We start from the raw sequence: 17,862 nt of genomic DNA, 5'->3' as shown, positions 1-17,862 counted from the left end.
ATAAAATTGCTGGACTATAACTTGGTGTTGTAAAATTGTTTACAATTGATTTTTATATGAAAAACGTACGGTCGACAGGTGTAACATTTTTATCTCTTACCATCACACTGACCGGTGTTTCGCACCCCTTGGCCTGGTGCCCTTTGCTGCCATTGCAGTGTTGATCCAGTCCCTATGCAAAGTTAGGACTGAGTTAGCAGAGGATTTGACCAATCGCAGCGAGTTCCGCACATGAGGGCATTAGATCGAAGCCAGCATGGAGATCCGCTCGAATCCCCAATTAGCCCTGATAAGAACAGCTACTATGCTTGATCTTACCCAAAAGGCCGAGAAGCAATACAAACACGTGATTTTTTTTGTTCAAAAAATATAGTTTATTCATAAAATTTGCAACAATACTGTTGTCATATCACATTTCAAACATACACAATACAGATTATACAATTTGCAAGATACATAGTATAATTCAAATATGATTCCAACAATTATGATACACATTGTACATAATTACAGTTCCTGAACTATAGGGCACCTCATTGCAATACAATCAATACAGCTTGTTGATTACAGGTACATTTTCATTACATAAATTTGCATTTTACATTCTTCCAGAGGGGGTTTTTCCCTGATTGCAGCCCTTCAGTATGCAATATGAACAGGTGATTTTTTTTCCAAAAAATATACTTTATTCATAAAATTTGCAACAATACAGTTGTCATATCTCATTCCAAATGTACACAATACAGATTATACAATTTGCAGTTTACATCAAGTACAGTTCAATGAACACATATGAACTATAATTATGTCCAGACACTCTAGGGTGCCTCATTGTATCACAATCAATACAGGTGATTCATTACAGGTACATTACATTTCATTACATCAATTTGAATTTTACATTCTGCTCGAGGGGCTTTTCCCTGATTTCAGACCCTCTGTATACAGTGGCGGGAAGGCTCTAAACGGTTGCCTTTGCGGCGGCCGCACACATCCTCGGTGCGTCCCTGAGCATGTAGTCCTGGACCTTGGGATGTGCCAGTCTGCAACGCTCGGTCGAGGATAGCTCCTTGTACTGGAAGACCAGCAAGTTTCGGGCAGACCAAAGGGCGTCTTTCACCGAGTTGATGGTCTTCCAGCAGCAGTTGATGTCCGTCTCAGTGTGCGTCCCCGGGAACAGCCCGTAGAGCACAGAATCCTGTGTTACAGAACTGCTCAGGACAAACCTGGACAGATACCACTGCATCTCCCTCCAGACCTTCTTTCCAAAGGCACATTCCAGAAGGAGATGGGTGACTGTCTCGTCTCCACTGCAGCCTCGGGGACAGCGCGTAGTGGCGCTGAGACTCCGGGAGTGCATGAAGGATCTGACTGGAAGGGCCCTTCTCACCACCAGCCAAGTGAGGTCTTGGTGCTTGCTTGAAAGCTCTGGCGATGAGGTGTTCTGCCAAATGACTTTGACAGTCTGCTCAGGGAACCAACCGACAGGATCCACCATATCCTTTTCCCGCAGGGTCTCGAGGACGTTGTGTGCGGACCACTTGCTGATCGCCTTGTGGTCAAAGGTGTTTTTCAGCACAAACTTTTCCACGAAGGACAGGTGGGGCGGAACGGTCCAACTGGATGGTGTTCCGTGGCAGTATGGCTAGGCCAATACTTATCAACACCGGGGACAGGTAGAACCTCAGCACATAGTGACACTTTGCGTACTGAGGGTCTAGGCACAGCTTGATGCAGCCGCACACAAAGGTGGCCGTCAGGATGAGGACCACATTGGGCATGCCTTTCCCCCCTTTCTCTGGAGATTTGTACATCGTGCCCCTGTGGACACGGTCCATTTTTGATCTCCAGATAAAGTGGATGATGGCTCGGGTGACTGTCGCGGCGCAGGAGCGAGGTATGGGCCACACCTGCACCACGTACAGCAACACCGAGAACACCTCACCTGATGACCAGGTTTTTGCCTATGATCGAGAGGGATTGTCGATCCCACAGTCCCAGTTTCTGCTTAACCGTGGCAATACGCTCCTCCCAGTTTTTGGTGCACGCCCCGGCCCCCCCCGAACCAGATCCCCAGCACCTTCAGGTAATCCGACCTGACTGTGAAGGGGACAAAGGATCGGGCGGTCCAGTTCCCAAAGAACATGGCCTCGCTCTTGCTACGATTTACCCTGGCCCCCGAGGCCAGTTCGAACTGGTCGCAGATGCTCATCAATCTGCAGACCAACAGCTGATCCGAACAAAAGACGCCGACGCCATCCATGTACAGGGAGGCCTTGACCTGAGTGCCTCCGCTGCCTGGGATCGTCGTCCCTCTTATGCCCACATCCCTCCTGAGGGACTCTGCAAAGAGTTCGATGCAACACACTAACTAGACGGAGGAGAGAGGACAGCCCTGCCTGACCCCAGATTTGATCGGAAAGCTTTCTGATTCCCACCCGTTGATTGAAACTGTGCTACTGATGTTTGTGTAGAGCAGTTGGCTCCAATTGCAGATTCCCTCCCCAAACCCCATTTTGGAGAGCACGTCCATGTACGTGTGGGATATTCTGTCAAAGGCCTTCTGGTCCAGGCTGATCAGGCAGGTGTTCACCCCCCTGTCCTGTACGTAGGCGATCGTATCCCTGAGTTAGCGCCAGGCTATCAGCGATCTTCCTGCCGGGTACAGCGCAGGTCTGATCGGGGTGGATCACCACCTCCAGGGCTGACTTGACCCGATTGGCGATGACCTTAGACAGAATTTTGTAGTCGACATTGAGTAGTGAGATGGGTCGCCAATTTTTGATTTCTTCCTCCTTCCCCCTTCTGCTTGTCGATGAGGGTGATGATGCCTTTCCTCATGGAGTCTGACATGCTGCCTGCCAGGAGCATACCCCCGTACACTTCCAGCAGGTCTGGGCCTTTCCAGTCCCACAGAGCCGAGTACAACTCCACTGGTAAGCCGTTTCTTCTGGGAGTCTTACTCTTGAAGGAATGGACGGCCTTTGTCAGTTCGTCCAGAGTTAGCGGGTGATCCAGACTCTCTCGCTTGCTGTCGTCTAGAACCTCCGTTCTAGATGACAAGAAGGACTGGGAGGCCGCGCTGTCTGTGGGCTTCGCGTCGTACAGTCCGGCATAAAAGGATTTACAGATCCTCAGTATGTCGGGCTGCGAGGACGTGACCGAGCCGTCCTCTTCCTTCAGGCTGCTGATCAGAGCTCTCCGTGCACCTTTTGGAAGAAATGCGAGCAAGTCTCTTCCTGCTCCACGGAGCGGACTCTGGACCGGAAGATGATCTTGGAAGCCTCGGAGGCAAAGAGCGAGGCTTGCTGGTCCTTCACCTCTGAGTTCCTCCCCGACATAGATCCCAATCGACTGCAGGAGGAGAAGATTCTGCATTCTTTTCTGGAGTCGGGACGTTTCCCTCTGCCTCTCTCTCGCCTTCTGAACACCTTTTTGAGGAAGAAGAACCTCTTGATGTTCACCTTGATGGCTTCCCACCAGTGCACTGGGGAATCAAAGAGGGGCTTTACAGTTCTCCAACCTTTGTAATCCCTCTTTAGTTCCTCAATGTTTCCCGGGGTCAACAGTTTCACGTTCAGCTTCCATATCCCCCTGCCCACTCTCTGATTGTCCTGTAGGTGACAGTCGGCCAGGAGGAGGCAGTGGTCAGAGAAGAACATCGGTGTGACCTTGGTGGATCTGACCTTGAGTGTCGGGGACGCAAACAGGAAGTCTATCCTGGAACGGACGGACCCGTCTGGTCTGGACCAGATGTATTGACGTGCCGCTCTGTCTGCAGGGTTGCTGAAAACATCACACAGCTTGGCGTCTTTCACCGCTTCCATCAGGAGGTTGGACGTGGCGTCCAGTTTGCTGTCGGCTCTGCCGGATCGTCCAGCCGCATCAATAATGCAGTTGAAGTCACCGCCGAGAATGACCGGCCTGGACGTTGCCAGCAGCAATGGGAGCTGCTGGAAGACGGCCAGCCGCTCATTCTTCAGAGCCGGGGCGTACACGTTGATCAGCCGGAGCGGAGCGTTTGTGTACGTTAGGTCTGCTACGAGAAGGCGACCCCGACCCCCCCCCCCTTACTTCGGTGATGGTGAAGTTGCCTCCCCGCAGCAGAATTCCCAGGCCGGCGTCACTGCAATCGTTGCCTCCCGACCAGATCGACGGCCCATGGGCCCACCACTGCGACCATTGCCGGTAATTGCTGAGGTGCGGCCGCACTCCTGCAAGAACAGCAGGTCGTTCTTCACCGTGGCCAGGTAGTCCAAGGTCGACACACATCGCGTAGTGCATTTAACGCTACGCACATTAATGGATGCGACTTTCAGACCCATTTTAACAACAGTTTAAAGTCTCACCCGACAGTCTGTTTGCTGTTTCCAGCTCTTGGCCATGTCCCTGCATCCAGGTGATCTGTGCAAAGTGTTCCACGCTCCCTGAGCTGAGGTACAAATCCTGTTCTGCCTCAGAGGGGGTTGTCGTTCCGCCGGGGTGGCAGCTATTCAACATGACCAGCATATCACCCAAGCATCTTGCAGGACACTCACCGACACACATCCCGCTTTCTTGCAGGAGAAGATTGCGCATAACAGGAGGCAGCAAGTGGCAGTGGCTCCATGGAACATGAACCTGCTGTCCTCTCTCAGGATGACTGCATTCCTGTTCCTGCCCTGCTGTTGCCTGTTAGCTAGCCAGCCCACTCCCTGTAGAGTATTGAAACTTTTTATTATAGGAACAAGAGTAGGCCATTTCGTCCCTTGAACCTGTTCTGCCATTCAGTGAGATCGTGGTTGATCTGTGACCTAACTCCATATACCTGCTGTTGCCCCATATCCTTTAATAGATTTTTGTTAACCAAAAGGTATCATTTAAAATTAACAATTGGGCTAGCATCAACTGCCGTTTGCAGAACAGTGTTCCAAACTTCTACCACCCTTTACTTGTACGAGCGTTTCCTAACTTCACACCTGCAAGTCCTGTCTCTAATTTTCAGGCTATGTCCCCTTGTCCTCTTATTCAAGTATAGGAGACCTCCAAAAACAGTTACAAATGCATCAGCAGCCAGAAGCAATAATCCTGTAACTCATACATGATCCCTTTAAATAGTGCAGGTGGGGGGTTCTCCATGCTGTTTACAACCTGTACAGTCGTGTGAGGTGAAGACCGTGCATTTGCTGGAGCGTTGAGTTCCAAAATCGCATCTGTCCCTTTTTTAAAATCAGCGTTACACACTGATCTACCGCATATTCTCCCTACTTTACATGCTGCCGGAGTTCATTATCTGCACGTGTGCAAACGCCTTTACCAAGATTGCATCCGGCGCACATCACGTTAGAAGTATGTGCGCGCATTCCGGACACCATTTTGGGTCCTTAAGAGGCCGCATAGCTCCTACAAAATGGGCGTTACGCGGTCCAGTATATAGCTCACTGTCAGTTAGCTTGGCTGCCAATGTATATAGTCCCAACTCTGGAGTAGGGGGGGGAGAAGAGAAAGTGTGTGCGTGAGATTTGTTTGCTTCATCGTTTTCAAGTTAAGATGTCCCAGTGTGCTATCCAATGTTCCTGGTATAAATGGAGTTTGTAGTACAGTAGTACAATGGAAAATATGTGATACTAAAACTCTCTGCGTGGAAAGTTTGAGCGGGCCTGGGACTTTTGTCTCTGGAAAAGTGATTACTAAGAGGAGACCTGGTTAAAGGCCTTAAAATTATAAAGGGCTTTGATGTGGAAACTGCTTCACTCGTGGGTGAGTCCAAAACAAGCAGCATAAATATAAAATGACACTAACAGATCAACTAAAGAATTTTGGAGGACTTTCTTTAGAGTGCTGAGAATGTGGAACCTCATGCCACATGGAATAGTATGAAGCAGATAGAAATTCATGTATTTAGGTGGTGGCTTGGTGCATGCATGGGGGAGAAGGAAATGGAGGGACATGGGGGCAGGGTGGGAAGAGTTAGTGGGAGGAGGCTCATGTGGAGTATAAACACTGCCATAGACCAGTTGGGCTGAATAACCTGTGCTGCAAATTCTATGGTCACTGTAGATGAAAACTCTAGATCAAACAGCAGTTCCACTTTTTTTCCCTTGCAGCCTGACTCCAGCACCATCAGGGATGTTTACTGTAGTTAATTCTTGTCGGGACATTTGCTGACAAATTGCATTAGGAAACTAGTTCATTTCCTTCATTCACTTCTAGATAAACAATGTGCCCCTAGTACAAGGTTTGACTTTGAGTTAATTCATTTATAAATGTGCCATTTTATGTTGCTTCCATCAAACAGGAGAACCCTTATGAAAACACTGGTGGTTTTTAAAAATAATCTGTTATCTGAGCTTCAATCTTTAGCCTGAAGTTATAGTTTATTTAAAAAAAAATAAAACAAATGATCTACATGGTAATTTTCCATCAAAGAAATATCTGGATATACTAATTGAATTATCTATTCAAATATACAAAATACTTTACTTTTGTTATTGGTGATTTAAGTACTTGGAAAGGAGCAAGCTCTTGGATGGTGGCTGCTGTTAATTGCACAATTCAGCCCATAATGGACTTGAATGAAATTGAGTTGAAGCAATATAGAACCATATTGTCTTTATTAAGATTGGATTCCTGGTTAATTGATGAATTTTAATAGGACTTAATCTATACGACTGTACCTGGTATCAATCACAATAGAAAAGATGGTTATAATTGTCTACTGTGATGAATGAATGTACATGCTAATACTATAGAGGCAAATATATTTAACCAAATTGGTTTGTTATGGGCTGCTGTAGCTCAGTTGGTAGCACTCTCTTTGTCTTCCCCGCCCCCCCCCCCCCCCCCGCCCCCGCCTTCCACTGCCCCCTCAGCTGGACGTAAAAGATCCCACTGCACTATTTCGAAGAGCAGGAGAGTTATCCCCATTGTCCTGGCCAATATTTATCCCTCAACCAACATCACTAAAACAGATTTTCTGGTCATTATCAAATTGCTGTTTGTGGGAGTTTGCTGTGCAAATTAGCTGCCGTGTTTGACATTACAACAGTGACTACACTTCAGAAACACTTCATTGGCTGTAAAGTGCTTTGGGATGTCCTGAGGTCATGGAAAGTGCTATATAAATGTAAGTCTTTTTCTTTCTAAGATTGTAGAACCCACCTGTGCACTTTTTTTCTTAATATTCACATTAGAACTTCTGACTGGGCTGATCAATATATATGTTGTGAATGTACTCCATATAATCTTGGAGCCACTTATGGTTGATCCCTCCATCAGCAGACCTGATGCTTCATTTATCTATGGGTATAAATTCAGAGCTCACCATTTCTGGTTTGTTGTTGGGAGAAGGATTAGAAAGAGAAGTGGTGGCATTTTAAGCATGTGAAGTTGCTTTACGGTGATTTTTGAGGATATCACTGCTTGTGGCTGAATAAAATTGTGGCCCTCCAAGTTACTGAGTACCCTTGAATGGAAGGTTCACTGTAGCAATCCTATACTATCTAGATTGCACTCCCAAAAGTAATCTCTTGTAGTTTGAGTTCCTGCACTGCTTTAAACTACACTAAATTAACTTACTTACAGTTTAAAAAAAAAACACATCTGCCAAATTAACATTTGTCGAATTCAACCAACATTACTCTCAAAAGTTACTCCCTGAAAGTAATTTTTGTGTCAGCTAGGCACAGTTGGGAGCATTCTCACCTTTGTCAGAAGGATGTGAGGTCAAACCACACTCCAGAATTTGTGTGTAATTGATGCTGACACTCCAGTGCAGTTCTGAGGGAGTTAGAATCCTTTGGTTGAGCTATTAAAAAGCTCTTTGTGGTTACGGTTGACGTTCGAGACCTGTGGCACTGTTGGAGCAGGGAGTTTACCGGTGTCCTGCCAACATTCCTTCCTCAACCACCACCACCAAAAATAGATTAACTAGTTATGCATCTTCTGTGGAGTCTATTAAGCCAAATAACTGCCTAATTTTTCTACATAAAATACTGCATTTAAAAGTAATACATAGATGAAGTGCTTTGGGATGTTGGAGAGACATAAGGTATTATAAATGTACATACTTCCTTTCTCCCTCATTTCTTTTCATGAGGGGGATGCAACTTTTTCCCCCTTTTTTTTAACCTCCCCTCCCCCCTCCAATAAGGCCATACAATCACCTTTCTTTTTATTATCTAATTTGCTGGTTCTGCTACCATTCAACTGCCCTGGGTCTGAGGAGAATGGTAACCTGATGACTTGATTTTTTTTTTAGTATCTGTCCTTTGCTGGGCACCTCTTCCTAGTAGTGCAGCTGAGATTGGATTTCAGTGCTGTGGGATGGATGAATTTACATCACACCACCTGTGTTTCCCGTTGGTGCTCCAATGTGCAGCACCACCACCGTACAAGCATAAAATGTATATTTTTTGGGGGGAGGGAAAAAAGTCACTGAGATTTCAAAAAAATGCCCTCCCCAATTAATGAGTCCCTGCCCTTACAATGCACTCCCAACAGAAGTCAGATACACAATAGGATTGTAAGATTGAGTCTGGGGATGTGATTTATTTTCTTCAATTTTTTTTGCCAATTATCTGCCCTCTTGTCCTGAAGATGTCAACAGCTGTGGTACAATTCACTGATGTTAGTCACCCTCCAGCACCTTGTCAAAATGACCATTCTTGATGTGTGAGCCTTGACTGTGTTTTGGCAGGCTGTTCTATTAGGTAGGGCATATTAACAAGCCTGCTCCTGTCTTGCCCTTGTATCAACATATTTTTCCCAGCAGGGGTTGCTGGTGAGCGATCAGAAGCAGCTGGGCTTCTTCCCTCATCCCAAGCTAGGATGCTGTGGTCCCGACTACCACCTTGACTGATTCAATACAGAATGGAAATCAAGTAATCAACCCTGTAACCTTTATTGCTTTGTTCCATGCTGCTTTTGCCAGCTGAACCTGCTTCATATGTTGTATTTGAATTATTTCCTTTTTATGGAATAATTTTTCTACACATTTAAATCATTTTGTTGAGTGATTAAAGCAGAGTTCAGGGATATTTAAATACTATAGTGGAAAGCAGTTTGCTAGTAAAAGCCCATTTGCAGGCAGAGACTTGCCTCCACATTCAATGTATCATCCTCTGCCACTTCCCGCGTGATCCCACCACCAAACGCATCATCCCCTCCCCTCCCCTTTTCAGCATTCCGAAGGGACCGCTCCCTCCACGACACACTAGTCCACTCTTCCATCACCCCCAACACCAGCTTTCCTCCCCACGGCATCTTCCCGTGCGAGCGCAGAAGATGCAACATCTGCCTTTTCACCACCTCCCTTCCCACCATCCAGGGCCCTAAAACATTCCTTCCAGGTGAAACAGCGGTTTACTTGTACTTCTTTCAATTTAGTATACTGTATCTGCTGCACACAATACGGTCTCCTCCACATCGGGGAGACAAAACGCAGACTGGGTGATTGCTTTGCCGAACACCTCCGCTCTGTCCGCAAGCGTGACCCTGACCTTTCGGTCGCTTGCCATTTTAATACCCCTTCCTGCTCCTAATCTGACCCCTCTGTCCTCTGCCTCTTACACTGTCCCATCGAAGCTCTATGGAAGCTTGAGGAACAGCACCGCACCTCATCTTTTCATTTAGGCACTTTACAACCTTCTGGGCTCAACATTGATTTCAATAACTTCAGATCATAACCACTGCTTCCATTTTTTTCAGTCAGCTTGTGCTGGTAATGGTTCTGCTGCTGCCATTTACAGCTGCTACTGATCAATCTTTTTGTTTCTTAACCTGCCCCATTACCACCTTCCTTGCCTTGCACCATCATCCCTTTTTGTCATTTAATCACTTGTGCCCACCACCCTATCAGAGACCTTCCCTTTTGTTCTTTCCTCCCTCCCCCCCCCCCCCCCCCACCCCTTTCTAAGGCTCTGTATTTGCTCAAATACTTTAACTCTCTTTACATTTTCCAGTCCTGATGAAAGGTCTTCAACTTGAAATATTAATTCTGTTTCTTTCTCCACAGATGCTGCCTGACTTGCTGAGCTTTTCTGTTTTTTATTTCAGATTTCCAGCATCTGCAGTATTTTGCTTTTGAGACTTATTTGTTGTATCATTGTTTTAGTCAAGTGACAAAATATTCTTCTATCATAAAATTTCCATAAAATGGTGCTCCTATATCTTTCTCTCTCCCCCCCCCCCCCCCCCCCCCATGTCTACTGTGCGACAGGAGTTCAGATCTTCCTCCAACTGTAATCACAGATTGGATGCTATAGTGGGTTAGACTCTTGCTACTTGGATCTGAGGGGATTGGGGACGGAAAGAGGAAATGACTAACATTATAACCACTTGTGCTATATTTCTATTACAAAACCACTTCCCTTGAAGTTCTGCTGGTGCTGGAATTTGGTTACATTGTAGGACAGATTTCAGAATACTGATGGCAATGCCTTGTGGACTTGCTTCCAAGTTGTGTTCTGGCCATGGACCTTTCCTGAGTGTAGGTCCATGCAGTGTAGCAAGGTGAAAGTGGCAGCATACAGGATTCAGTGCTGCTGCTGGCAAGAGTTGTTTTTTGTTTGTTTGCTTCCAGGGTGCAAAGAGAAACCACCTTAAGTGGTGGCCATGTAACCAGAGGCAAGTCATTTTTATTGCAGTACTACCAAATTTGGGTGCTGCTGACATCAGCACTTGTAATATAAATGCATTATTAGATGGTTACTCATTAGATTTCATACCAGATCCTAATTATCCTTTAAATCTATAATGAAGAGTGTCTGCTGTTTGTGAAGAACAGTTGATGATGACAGCTGTCAAGTGCTGTTCACTAACAATGAAGGGAACGAGAGTGTAGGTGATTGTTATATCCATGCTTCTACTATTTTCTTAGTAAGGTAAGTATTGGCACAAGGTGCCTTTTTAAAACCCCATCATCTAACAATTAAAATATTTCTGCAAGAAAACCAAAATGGATTTACAAGAATTAGCAAATTCATGCTTGTTTACATAAATTAAAATGGTAAGGAAAACATTATTAGATTTGATGCTTCATATTCCAGGCAGCCAAATCATCTTGCACATCTTGCACCTCTTCAAACAGCTGACTGAACAATGACTCTGGCTTTGGCCAGGGAATAGTTCATGGCATGGACTAAGCAGATTTTTGTTTGTGCCCTGAGATGGTTCAGGTAGCACATCCTACTGCACAATATTGGGAGTGTTTTTTTATATGCATGAGTGTGCCCCTCTCTTACAAAGACATATGTGGCTGCAACCTTTTTATGGCACTTTGTTGACTGGATTATTGTCGTCTTTATCTCTAATACTGTTTGGAGGAGCAAATTTCATTATTTCAACTAAGGTAGATGATGGTAGTAAGTAAGCTGATAATGGCAGTAAATATGTGGTGTTTATGACCAGACACCGGGAAACCATGTACACACTCCCTGTATTGATTACAAGTACAAAATATTGATGTTCAGGTCCATTGGTGGTGGTATGCTGCAGACATGTTGGTGTTAATTGTAGGTGGATTGTAAATTTTGGTATGTGACCAAATGTTCCTGTCCATAGACACTTGCAACACTAACATTTCAGCACCTGTTTATATAGTGGGACACTTTTGAATTATAATGCAGTTCCATGTCTTTGTCTATATTTTGCTTAATTCAGGTTTAGTTTTCAATACTATTAATCACAATGAAAGAAACCAGCTCAGTATGTTTTTTTCACTGATATCTACTCCAAATAAGTCACCTTATAAGAAGCCAGTGTATATACTGGGGAACATGTCTTTATCAGAAATTGACTGCCTTTTGTTCTGGTACACTAAGTATAATTCACTTGGTGTCCGAATATTGTTGCTTTGAATAATCCATCCAGCACAACTTGAATTGTGAAGGTTTTTTTTGTACTTTTGGACAATCTGAATTTTTATATAAATAGATCTAATCCCAATAATCTATATATAGTGTTAGGTTTTTCCCTCCTATTTTCTTCCATCATGTCCCCTTTCCTGAAGGTAGTGACTCAAGCTGGAGTGTAGTTCTACAGACATTGACAGCCCTCAGTTGTTGTTCATCTGTGAACCTGAACAGTGAATGAGGGACGGCAATTCCACTATGTGGGCCATTGAAGCTAAACCCAATTATGGTCTCCTCTGACTAGTCCAACTTATTCCCTTCCAAAATGGGTCATGAAACAGCAATCCCAAGTGAGAACCCTGTTAAGTTATGTCCCCTGTCCTTAGCCTGAGGACATTATGGCTAATTTTAGCCCCATGCTGCTGTGAAGACCAAATTGGCACATACCAAGGATTAAAATTTGGGAGCTCTATATTCTCCTCCTTCCTCTAATCCTGCACTTGGCCTTGAGTCTGTGTACACCACCACTGCAGATCAGTTGGTGTCTTCTGGTGCTGCTTATGGTCATAAATTGGTGAGAAAAATTCTTCGTTTACTTTTTCCTCTGCTTTTTTGTACCTCTTGTACATGTTCGTTGTCTCTTTTCATACCTCTTGCTCCAACTTTATGGGAGAATGCGTATTTTGGCTATTATAATCTGTTGACGAAATCACATTCTCAGAACTTTGGACGTTTCAAAGTCTCTTGTGTTTCTCTGATTTATGTTTTGCTATAATCACCCAGGGATGAGCAATAAATGCCGGCCTCTCCAGCGACGCCCACATCCCATGAACGAATAAAAAAAAATACTCCTGACCCGCTTAGTCGTGGGTCCACTTCACCCATTGCTACCCAGTTCGCCAACAATTCTTCACCCAATCTGTCATTAACTGTCCACTGAAGCCACCAGACTCATTTTAAGCTGTAATCTTTTATTTTAAAAAAATGATAATTTAATATTTCCTAGTAGTTCATTCTGCCCTTCCAGGCTCCTATCTCCTGTTGCTGGTGTGTGCGTTTAGAAAAAGAAAAAAAATCCAGTACTTTGTGGGTCCCACAAATGTCATAACTGTAAATTCAAAGAATTAAATACTGTTTCAGTGCAAAAATACTTTTTATCAGCAGCTCATATTTTTGCACTATAAAGTATTACAGTTTTAAACTATTGAGCAAATAGTTATTTGCACACAAGAACATAAGAAATAGGAACAGGAGTAGGCCATACGGCCCCTCTAGCTTGCTCTGCCATTCAATCAGATCATGGCTGATCTTCAACCTCAACTCCACTTTCCTGCCCGATCCCCATATCCCTTGATTCTCCTAGAGTCCAAAAATCTATCCATCTCATCCTTGAATATACTCAACGACTCAGCATCCACAGCCCTCTGGGGTAGAGAATTCCAAAGATTCACAACCCTCTGAGTGAAGAAATTCCTCCTCATCTCTGTCTTAAATGGCTGACCCCATATCCTGTGACTATGCACTCTAGTTCTCGACTCCAGCCAGGGGAAAACATCTCAGCCTCTACCCTGTCAAGCCCCTTCAGAATTCTATACATTTCAATGAGATCACCTCTCATTCTTCTAAACTCCAGAGAATATAAGCCCATTCTACTCAACCTCTCCTCATTGGACAACCCTCTCATCCCAGGAATTAATCTAGTGAACCTCAGTTGCACTGCCTCTAAGGCAAGTATACCCTTTCTTAGATAAGGAGACCAAAACTGTACACAGTACTCCAGGTCACCAAAGCCCTGTACAATTGTAGTGAGACTTCCTTGCTCTTGTATTCCAGCCCCCTTGCAATAAAAGCCAATGTGCTATTTGCTTTCCTAATTGTCTTCTGTACCTGCATGCTAACTTTTTGTGTTTCTTATACCATGACACCCAAGTCTCTCTGAACGCCAACATTTAATAGTTTCTCACCATTTAAAAAATATTCTGTTTTTCTATCCTTCCTACCAAAGTGAATAACTACATTATACTCCATCTGCCATCTTCTTGCCCACTCACTTAACCTGTCTATAGCCCTTTGCAGACTCTATGTCCTCCTCACTGCTTACTTTCCCACCTAGCTCTGTATCGTCAGCAAACTTGGATACGTTACACTTGGCCCCTTCATCCAAGTCACTAATATAGATTGCAAATAGCTGAGGCCCAAGCACCGATCCTTGCGGTACCCCACTAGTTAGAGCCTGCCAACCTGAAAATGACCTGTTTATCCCTACTCTATATTTTCTGTATATTAACCACTCCTCTATCCATGCTAATATCTTACTCCAACCCCATGAGCCTTTATCTTGCATAACAACCTTTTTATGTGGCACCTTTATTGAATGCCTTTTGAAAATCCAAATATACTACATCCTCTGGTTCCCCTTTTATCTACCCTGCTAGTTACATCCTCAAAACTCTAAATAGGTTTGTCAAACAGGATTTCCCTTTCATAAAACTATGTTGACTCTGCCTAATCATATGATGTTCTAAGTGCCCTGTTACCACTTCCTTAACAATGAATTCCAGCATTTTCCTAACGACTGATGTCAGGCTAACTGGTCTGTCGTTCCCTGTTTTCTCTCCCTCCTTTCATGAATAGCGGGGTTACATTTGCTACCTTCCAATCTGCTGGGATCGTTCTAGAATCCAGGGAATTTTGGAAGATCATAACCAATGTATCCACTATTTTTGCAGCCACCTCTTTTAGAACCCTTGGATGTCGGCCATCAGGTCCAGGGGATTTATTGGCTTTTAGTCCCCTTTAGTTTCTGATGTACTTTTTCTCTACTGATATTAATTACTTTAAGTTCCTCACTCTCATTAGCCCCTTGGTTCCCCATTATTTCTGGTATGCTTTTTGTGTCTTCTACTGTGAAGATAGATACAAAATATTTGTTTAACGCATCTGCCATTTCCTGATTTTCCCCATTATAATTTCTCTTGTCTCAGCCTCTAAGGGACCAACGTTTACTTTTGCTGCTACTCTTCCTTTTTTACACACTTGTAGAAGCTCTTACAATCTGTTTTTTATTTCTTGCTAGTTTACTTTCATATTCTATTTTCTCCTTTTCTTATCAATTTTTTTGGTTGTCCTTTGCTGGTTTCTAAAACTCTCCCAATCCTATGCTTATTACTCTTCTTGGCAGCAGTATAGGCCTCGTCTTTTCATCTAATACTATCCTTCTTTAGGCCATGGGTGGATCGCTTTTCCCGTGGAGTTCTTATTTTTCAATGGAATGTATATTTGTTGAGAATATTGAAATATTTCTTTTAAATATTTGCCATTGCTTTTCAACAGTCATACCCTTTAATTTAATTTCCCAATCTACCTTGGCCAACTTTCCCCTCATACCTATGTAATTGGCTTTATTTAAGTTTAGGGCTCTAGTTTCGGATTTAATTATGTCACTCTCAAACTCCATGTGAAATGTGATCATATTATGATCACTCTTTCCCAGAGGATCCTTTACAGTGAGATTACTAATTAACCCTGTCTCATTACACAATATAAAGTCTAAAATAGCCTGTTCCCTGGTTGGTTCCATGACATATTGCTCTAGGAAACCGTCTTGAATGCATTCCATGAACTCGTCCTCCAAACTACCTTTGCCAATTTGATTTGCCCAGTCTATATGAAGATTGAAGTCCCCCATGATTACCGCATTATCTTTGTTACAAGCTCATTATTTCATGATTAATACTCTGTCCAACGGTATAGCCACTATTAGGGGGCCTATAAACTACTCCCACCAACGTTTTTTGCTGTTAGTTATTTCTTATTTCCCACCCATACTGATTCTACTTCCTGATCTTCTGAGCCAAGATCCTTTCTCACCACTGTCCTTATGTCATCCTTTTTATTATTAGGGTTACACCCCTTCCTTTTCCATTCTGCCTGTCTTTTCTAAACATCAAGTACCCTGGAATATTTAGTTCCCAATCTTGGTCACTTTGCAACCATGTCTCTGTAATGGCTATTAGATATCAAACCCATTTATCTCTTTATTTGTGCAACTAATTCATCTATCTTGTTAGGAATGCTCCATGCATACAGATAAAGAGCCTTTAGTTTTGACTTTCTACCATTTTTTTTGTTGAAGTACAAGCTACTTTTGAGTGAGTAGAACCCGCTCGATGTTGGGCTTGCCTATGGCCAGGAGAGAACAATGAAGTAAAATTGGGAAAGAATGGTTAAGTTGGGAGCCTGGGCAGGCCTGCCTGGAGCTGGGAGCAGAGAAATCTGGCGCCTGGAGTGACCGTGCTTGGGAAGGAACAATTAAGTCTAGATCCTGGTGTTGTACTGCTTGTGGAGAAGTGGATTTGGGTGGCTGCAGACATAGAGGAAAACAGAGTCTCTCATTTGGTTCATCCTGACCATCAGACCAATAATACATTTAACAGTCACGACGTTAGTGCAACACCAACTTGCATTTCAGGGGAGCACTCCCCGATATCCTGACCAATATTTATTCCTCAACCAACACCACAAACAGATTATCTGGTGATTATCACAGTGCTGTTTGTGGGCCCTTGATGTGTGCAAATTGGTTGCCACATTTCCTACATTACAGCAGTAACTATACTTCAGAAGTGCTTCATTGGTTGTAAACCGCTTTGGGAAGCCATGAAATGCAAAATATAAATGCAGTCTTTTTTCTGCAGTTCTGCTTTCCTACAGGAAGATGTGTTGCTGCATAGTACACTGAGGACAAAATGACCAATCGGATCGTTAGAAATGGACGGGCATCAGACAGATACAGTTTAAACCTTTATTTTAAATAAATGGTTGGCGTCTTTCCCCCCCCCCCCCCCCCAGCCAAAACAAGTTGGACTGTGCATTGAGACCAATGAACTCAATTCAGACCCTGCCTCTTCCCAGGCTTGCACCAGTGCTGATCTGAAACACTGCGCTGGATGCGTGTAGTAGTGACCTAGAATTGACTTGATTTAATTTATCCCAACCCCCCACCCGTTTCTCCTTCCCAGTGAAGTAGTATTTGGCCTCTGTTAAACTTTTCCTCTTGTAAACAATTTTACAACACCAAGTTATAGTCCAGCAATTTTATTTTAAATTCACAAGCTTTCGGAGGCTACCTCCTTCGTCAGGTGAACGATGTGATTTTCACATCGTTCACCTGACGAAGGAGGTAGCCTCCGAAAGCTTGTGAATTTAAAATAAAATTGCTGGACTATAACTTGGTGTTGTAAAATTGTTTACAATTGTCAACCCCAGTCCATCACCGGCATCTCCACATCACATCAAAACTTTTCCTCCACAGTGACCTGGCTGAGGTTAACAACTAGATGTGCGGCTCACGGGGACTGTCATTCTAATTGTCATATTGCATGCCTTTTTGTAACTGCTTGATCTGAAAAGGGGAAAAAGTTGAAGTTTACAATTCAATTTTGAAAATGCTCAGAAGATTAAAGGAATGACAATGCTGCTATCTTGAAGTGGGTGTAACTACAGTAATGCAGAGTCAGGGTCTAAATCTAGTTAATTGCTACCTGTCCACATGATTACCAATAACATGTACAACAGCAATCACACATTGCTCAGTAGACTGAGTGGCTCAGCTGCCAGTAATGTGCTCCCAAGTGGGTGAACGTGTTTGACTGGAGTGAGGTATTAAGCATTTCAACACGGTTAGCTGATATGGAACTATGGGATGTAAGTGTCTGCATAAATTGCTTGCAGGGTGATATTTGCATCTAGATTGTTATTCTTGCACAACCAGGAATCTTTTTATGGTGTGTAATTGACTGGAGACTGTGTGCCAGCAGGTGACTGCTTTTCTCCCCATTGCCTGAAATGGTGCTCCGCCCATTTCAAATTCCAACCCCACCCCACAAAGGAAACAAAATAATGATTAACCTGCAAAGAGCATCCAGCCTGACTTCATTGGTTTACAACAACTATTTTTTCCAAAAATAATTGAAGTGAGCCAGGTCATAATTGTGATCAGCAAAGACTCAACTAAATATTACTTGAGTAC

At 43.8% G+C, this 17,862-nt stretch overlaps 1 protein-coding gene across 6 annotated transcripts in view; it reads left to right on the top strand.

Moving 5' to 3' along the window:
- The window catches only part of smtnb (smoothelin b), a 314,089-nt gene that overhangs the window by 38,539 nt on the left and 257,688 nt on the right, over positions 1-17,862 (top strand). The gene's annotated exons all lie outside the window — the stretch shown is intronic.

Source organism: Heptranchias perlo, chromosome 25 (assembly GCF_035084215.1).
Source record: "Heptranchias perlo isolate sHepPer1 chromosome 25, sHepPer1.hap1, whole genome shotgun sequence".
Taxonomy (NCBI): Eukaryota; Metazoa; Chordata; class Chondrichthyes; order Hexanchiformes; family Hexanchidae; genus Heptranchias; species Heptranchias perlo.
Note: the sequence above shows the minus strand (reverse complement) of the source record. Positions and strands in the feature narration are given on the sequence as shown.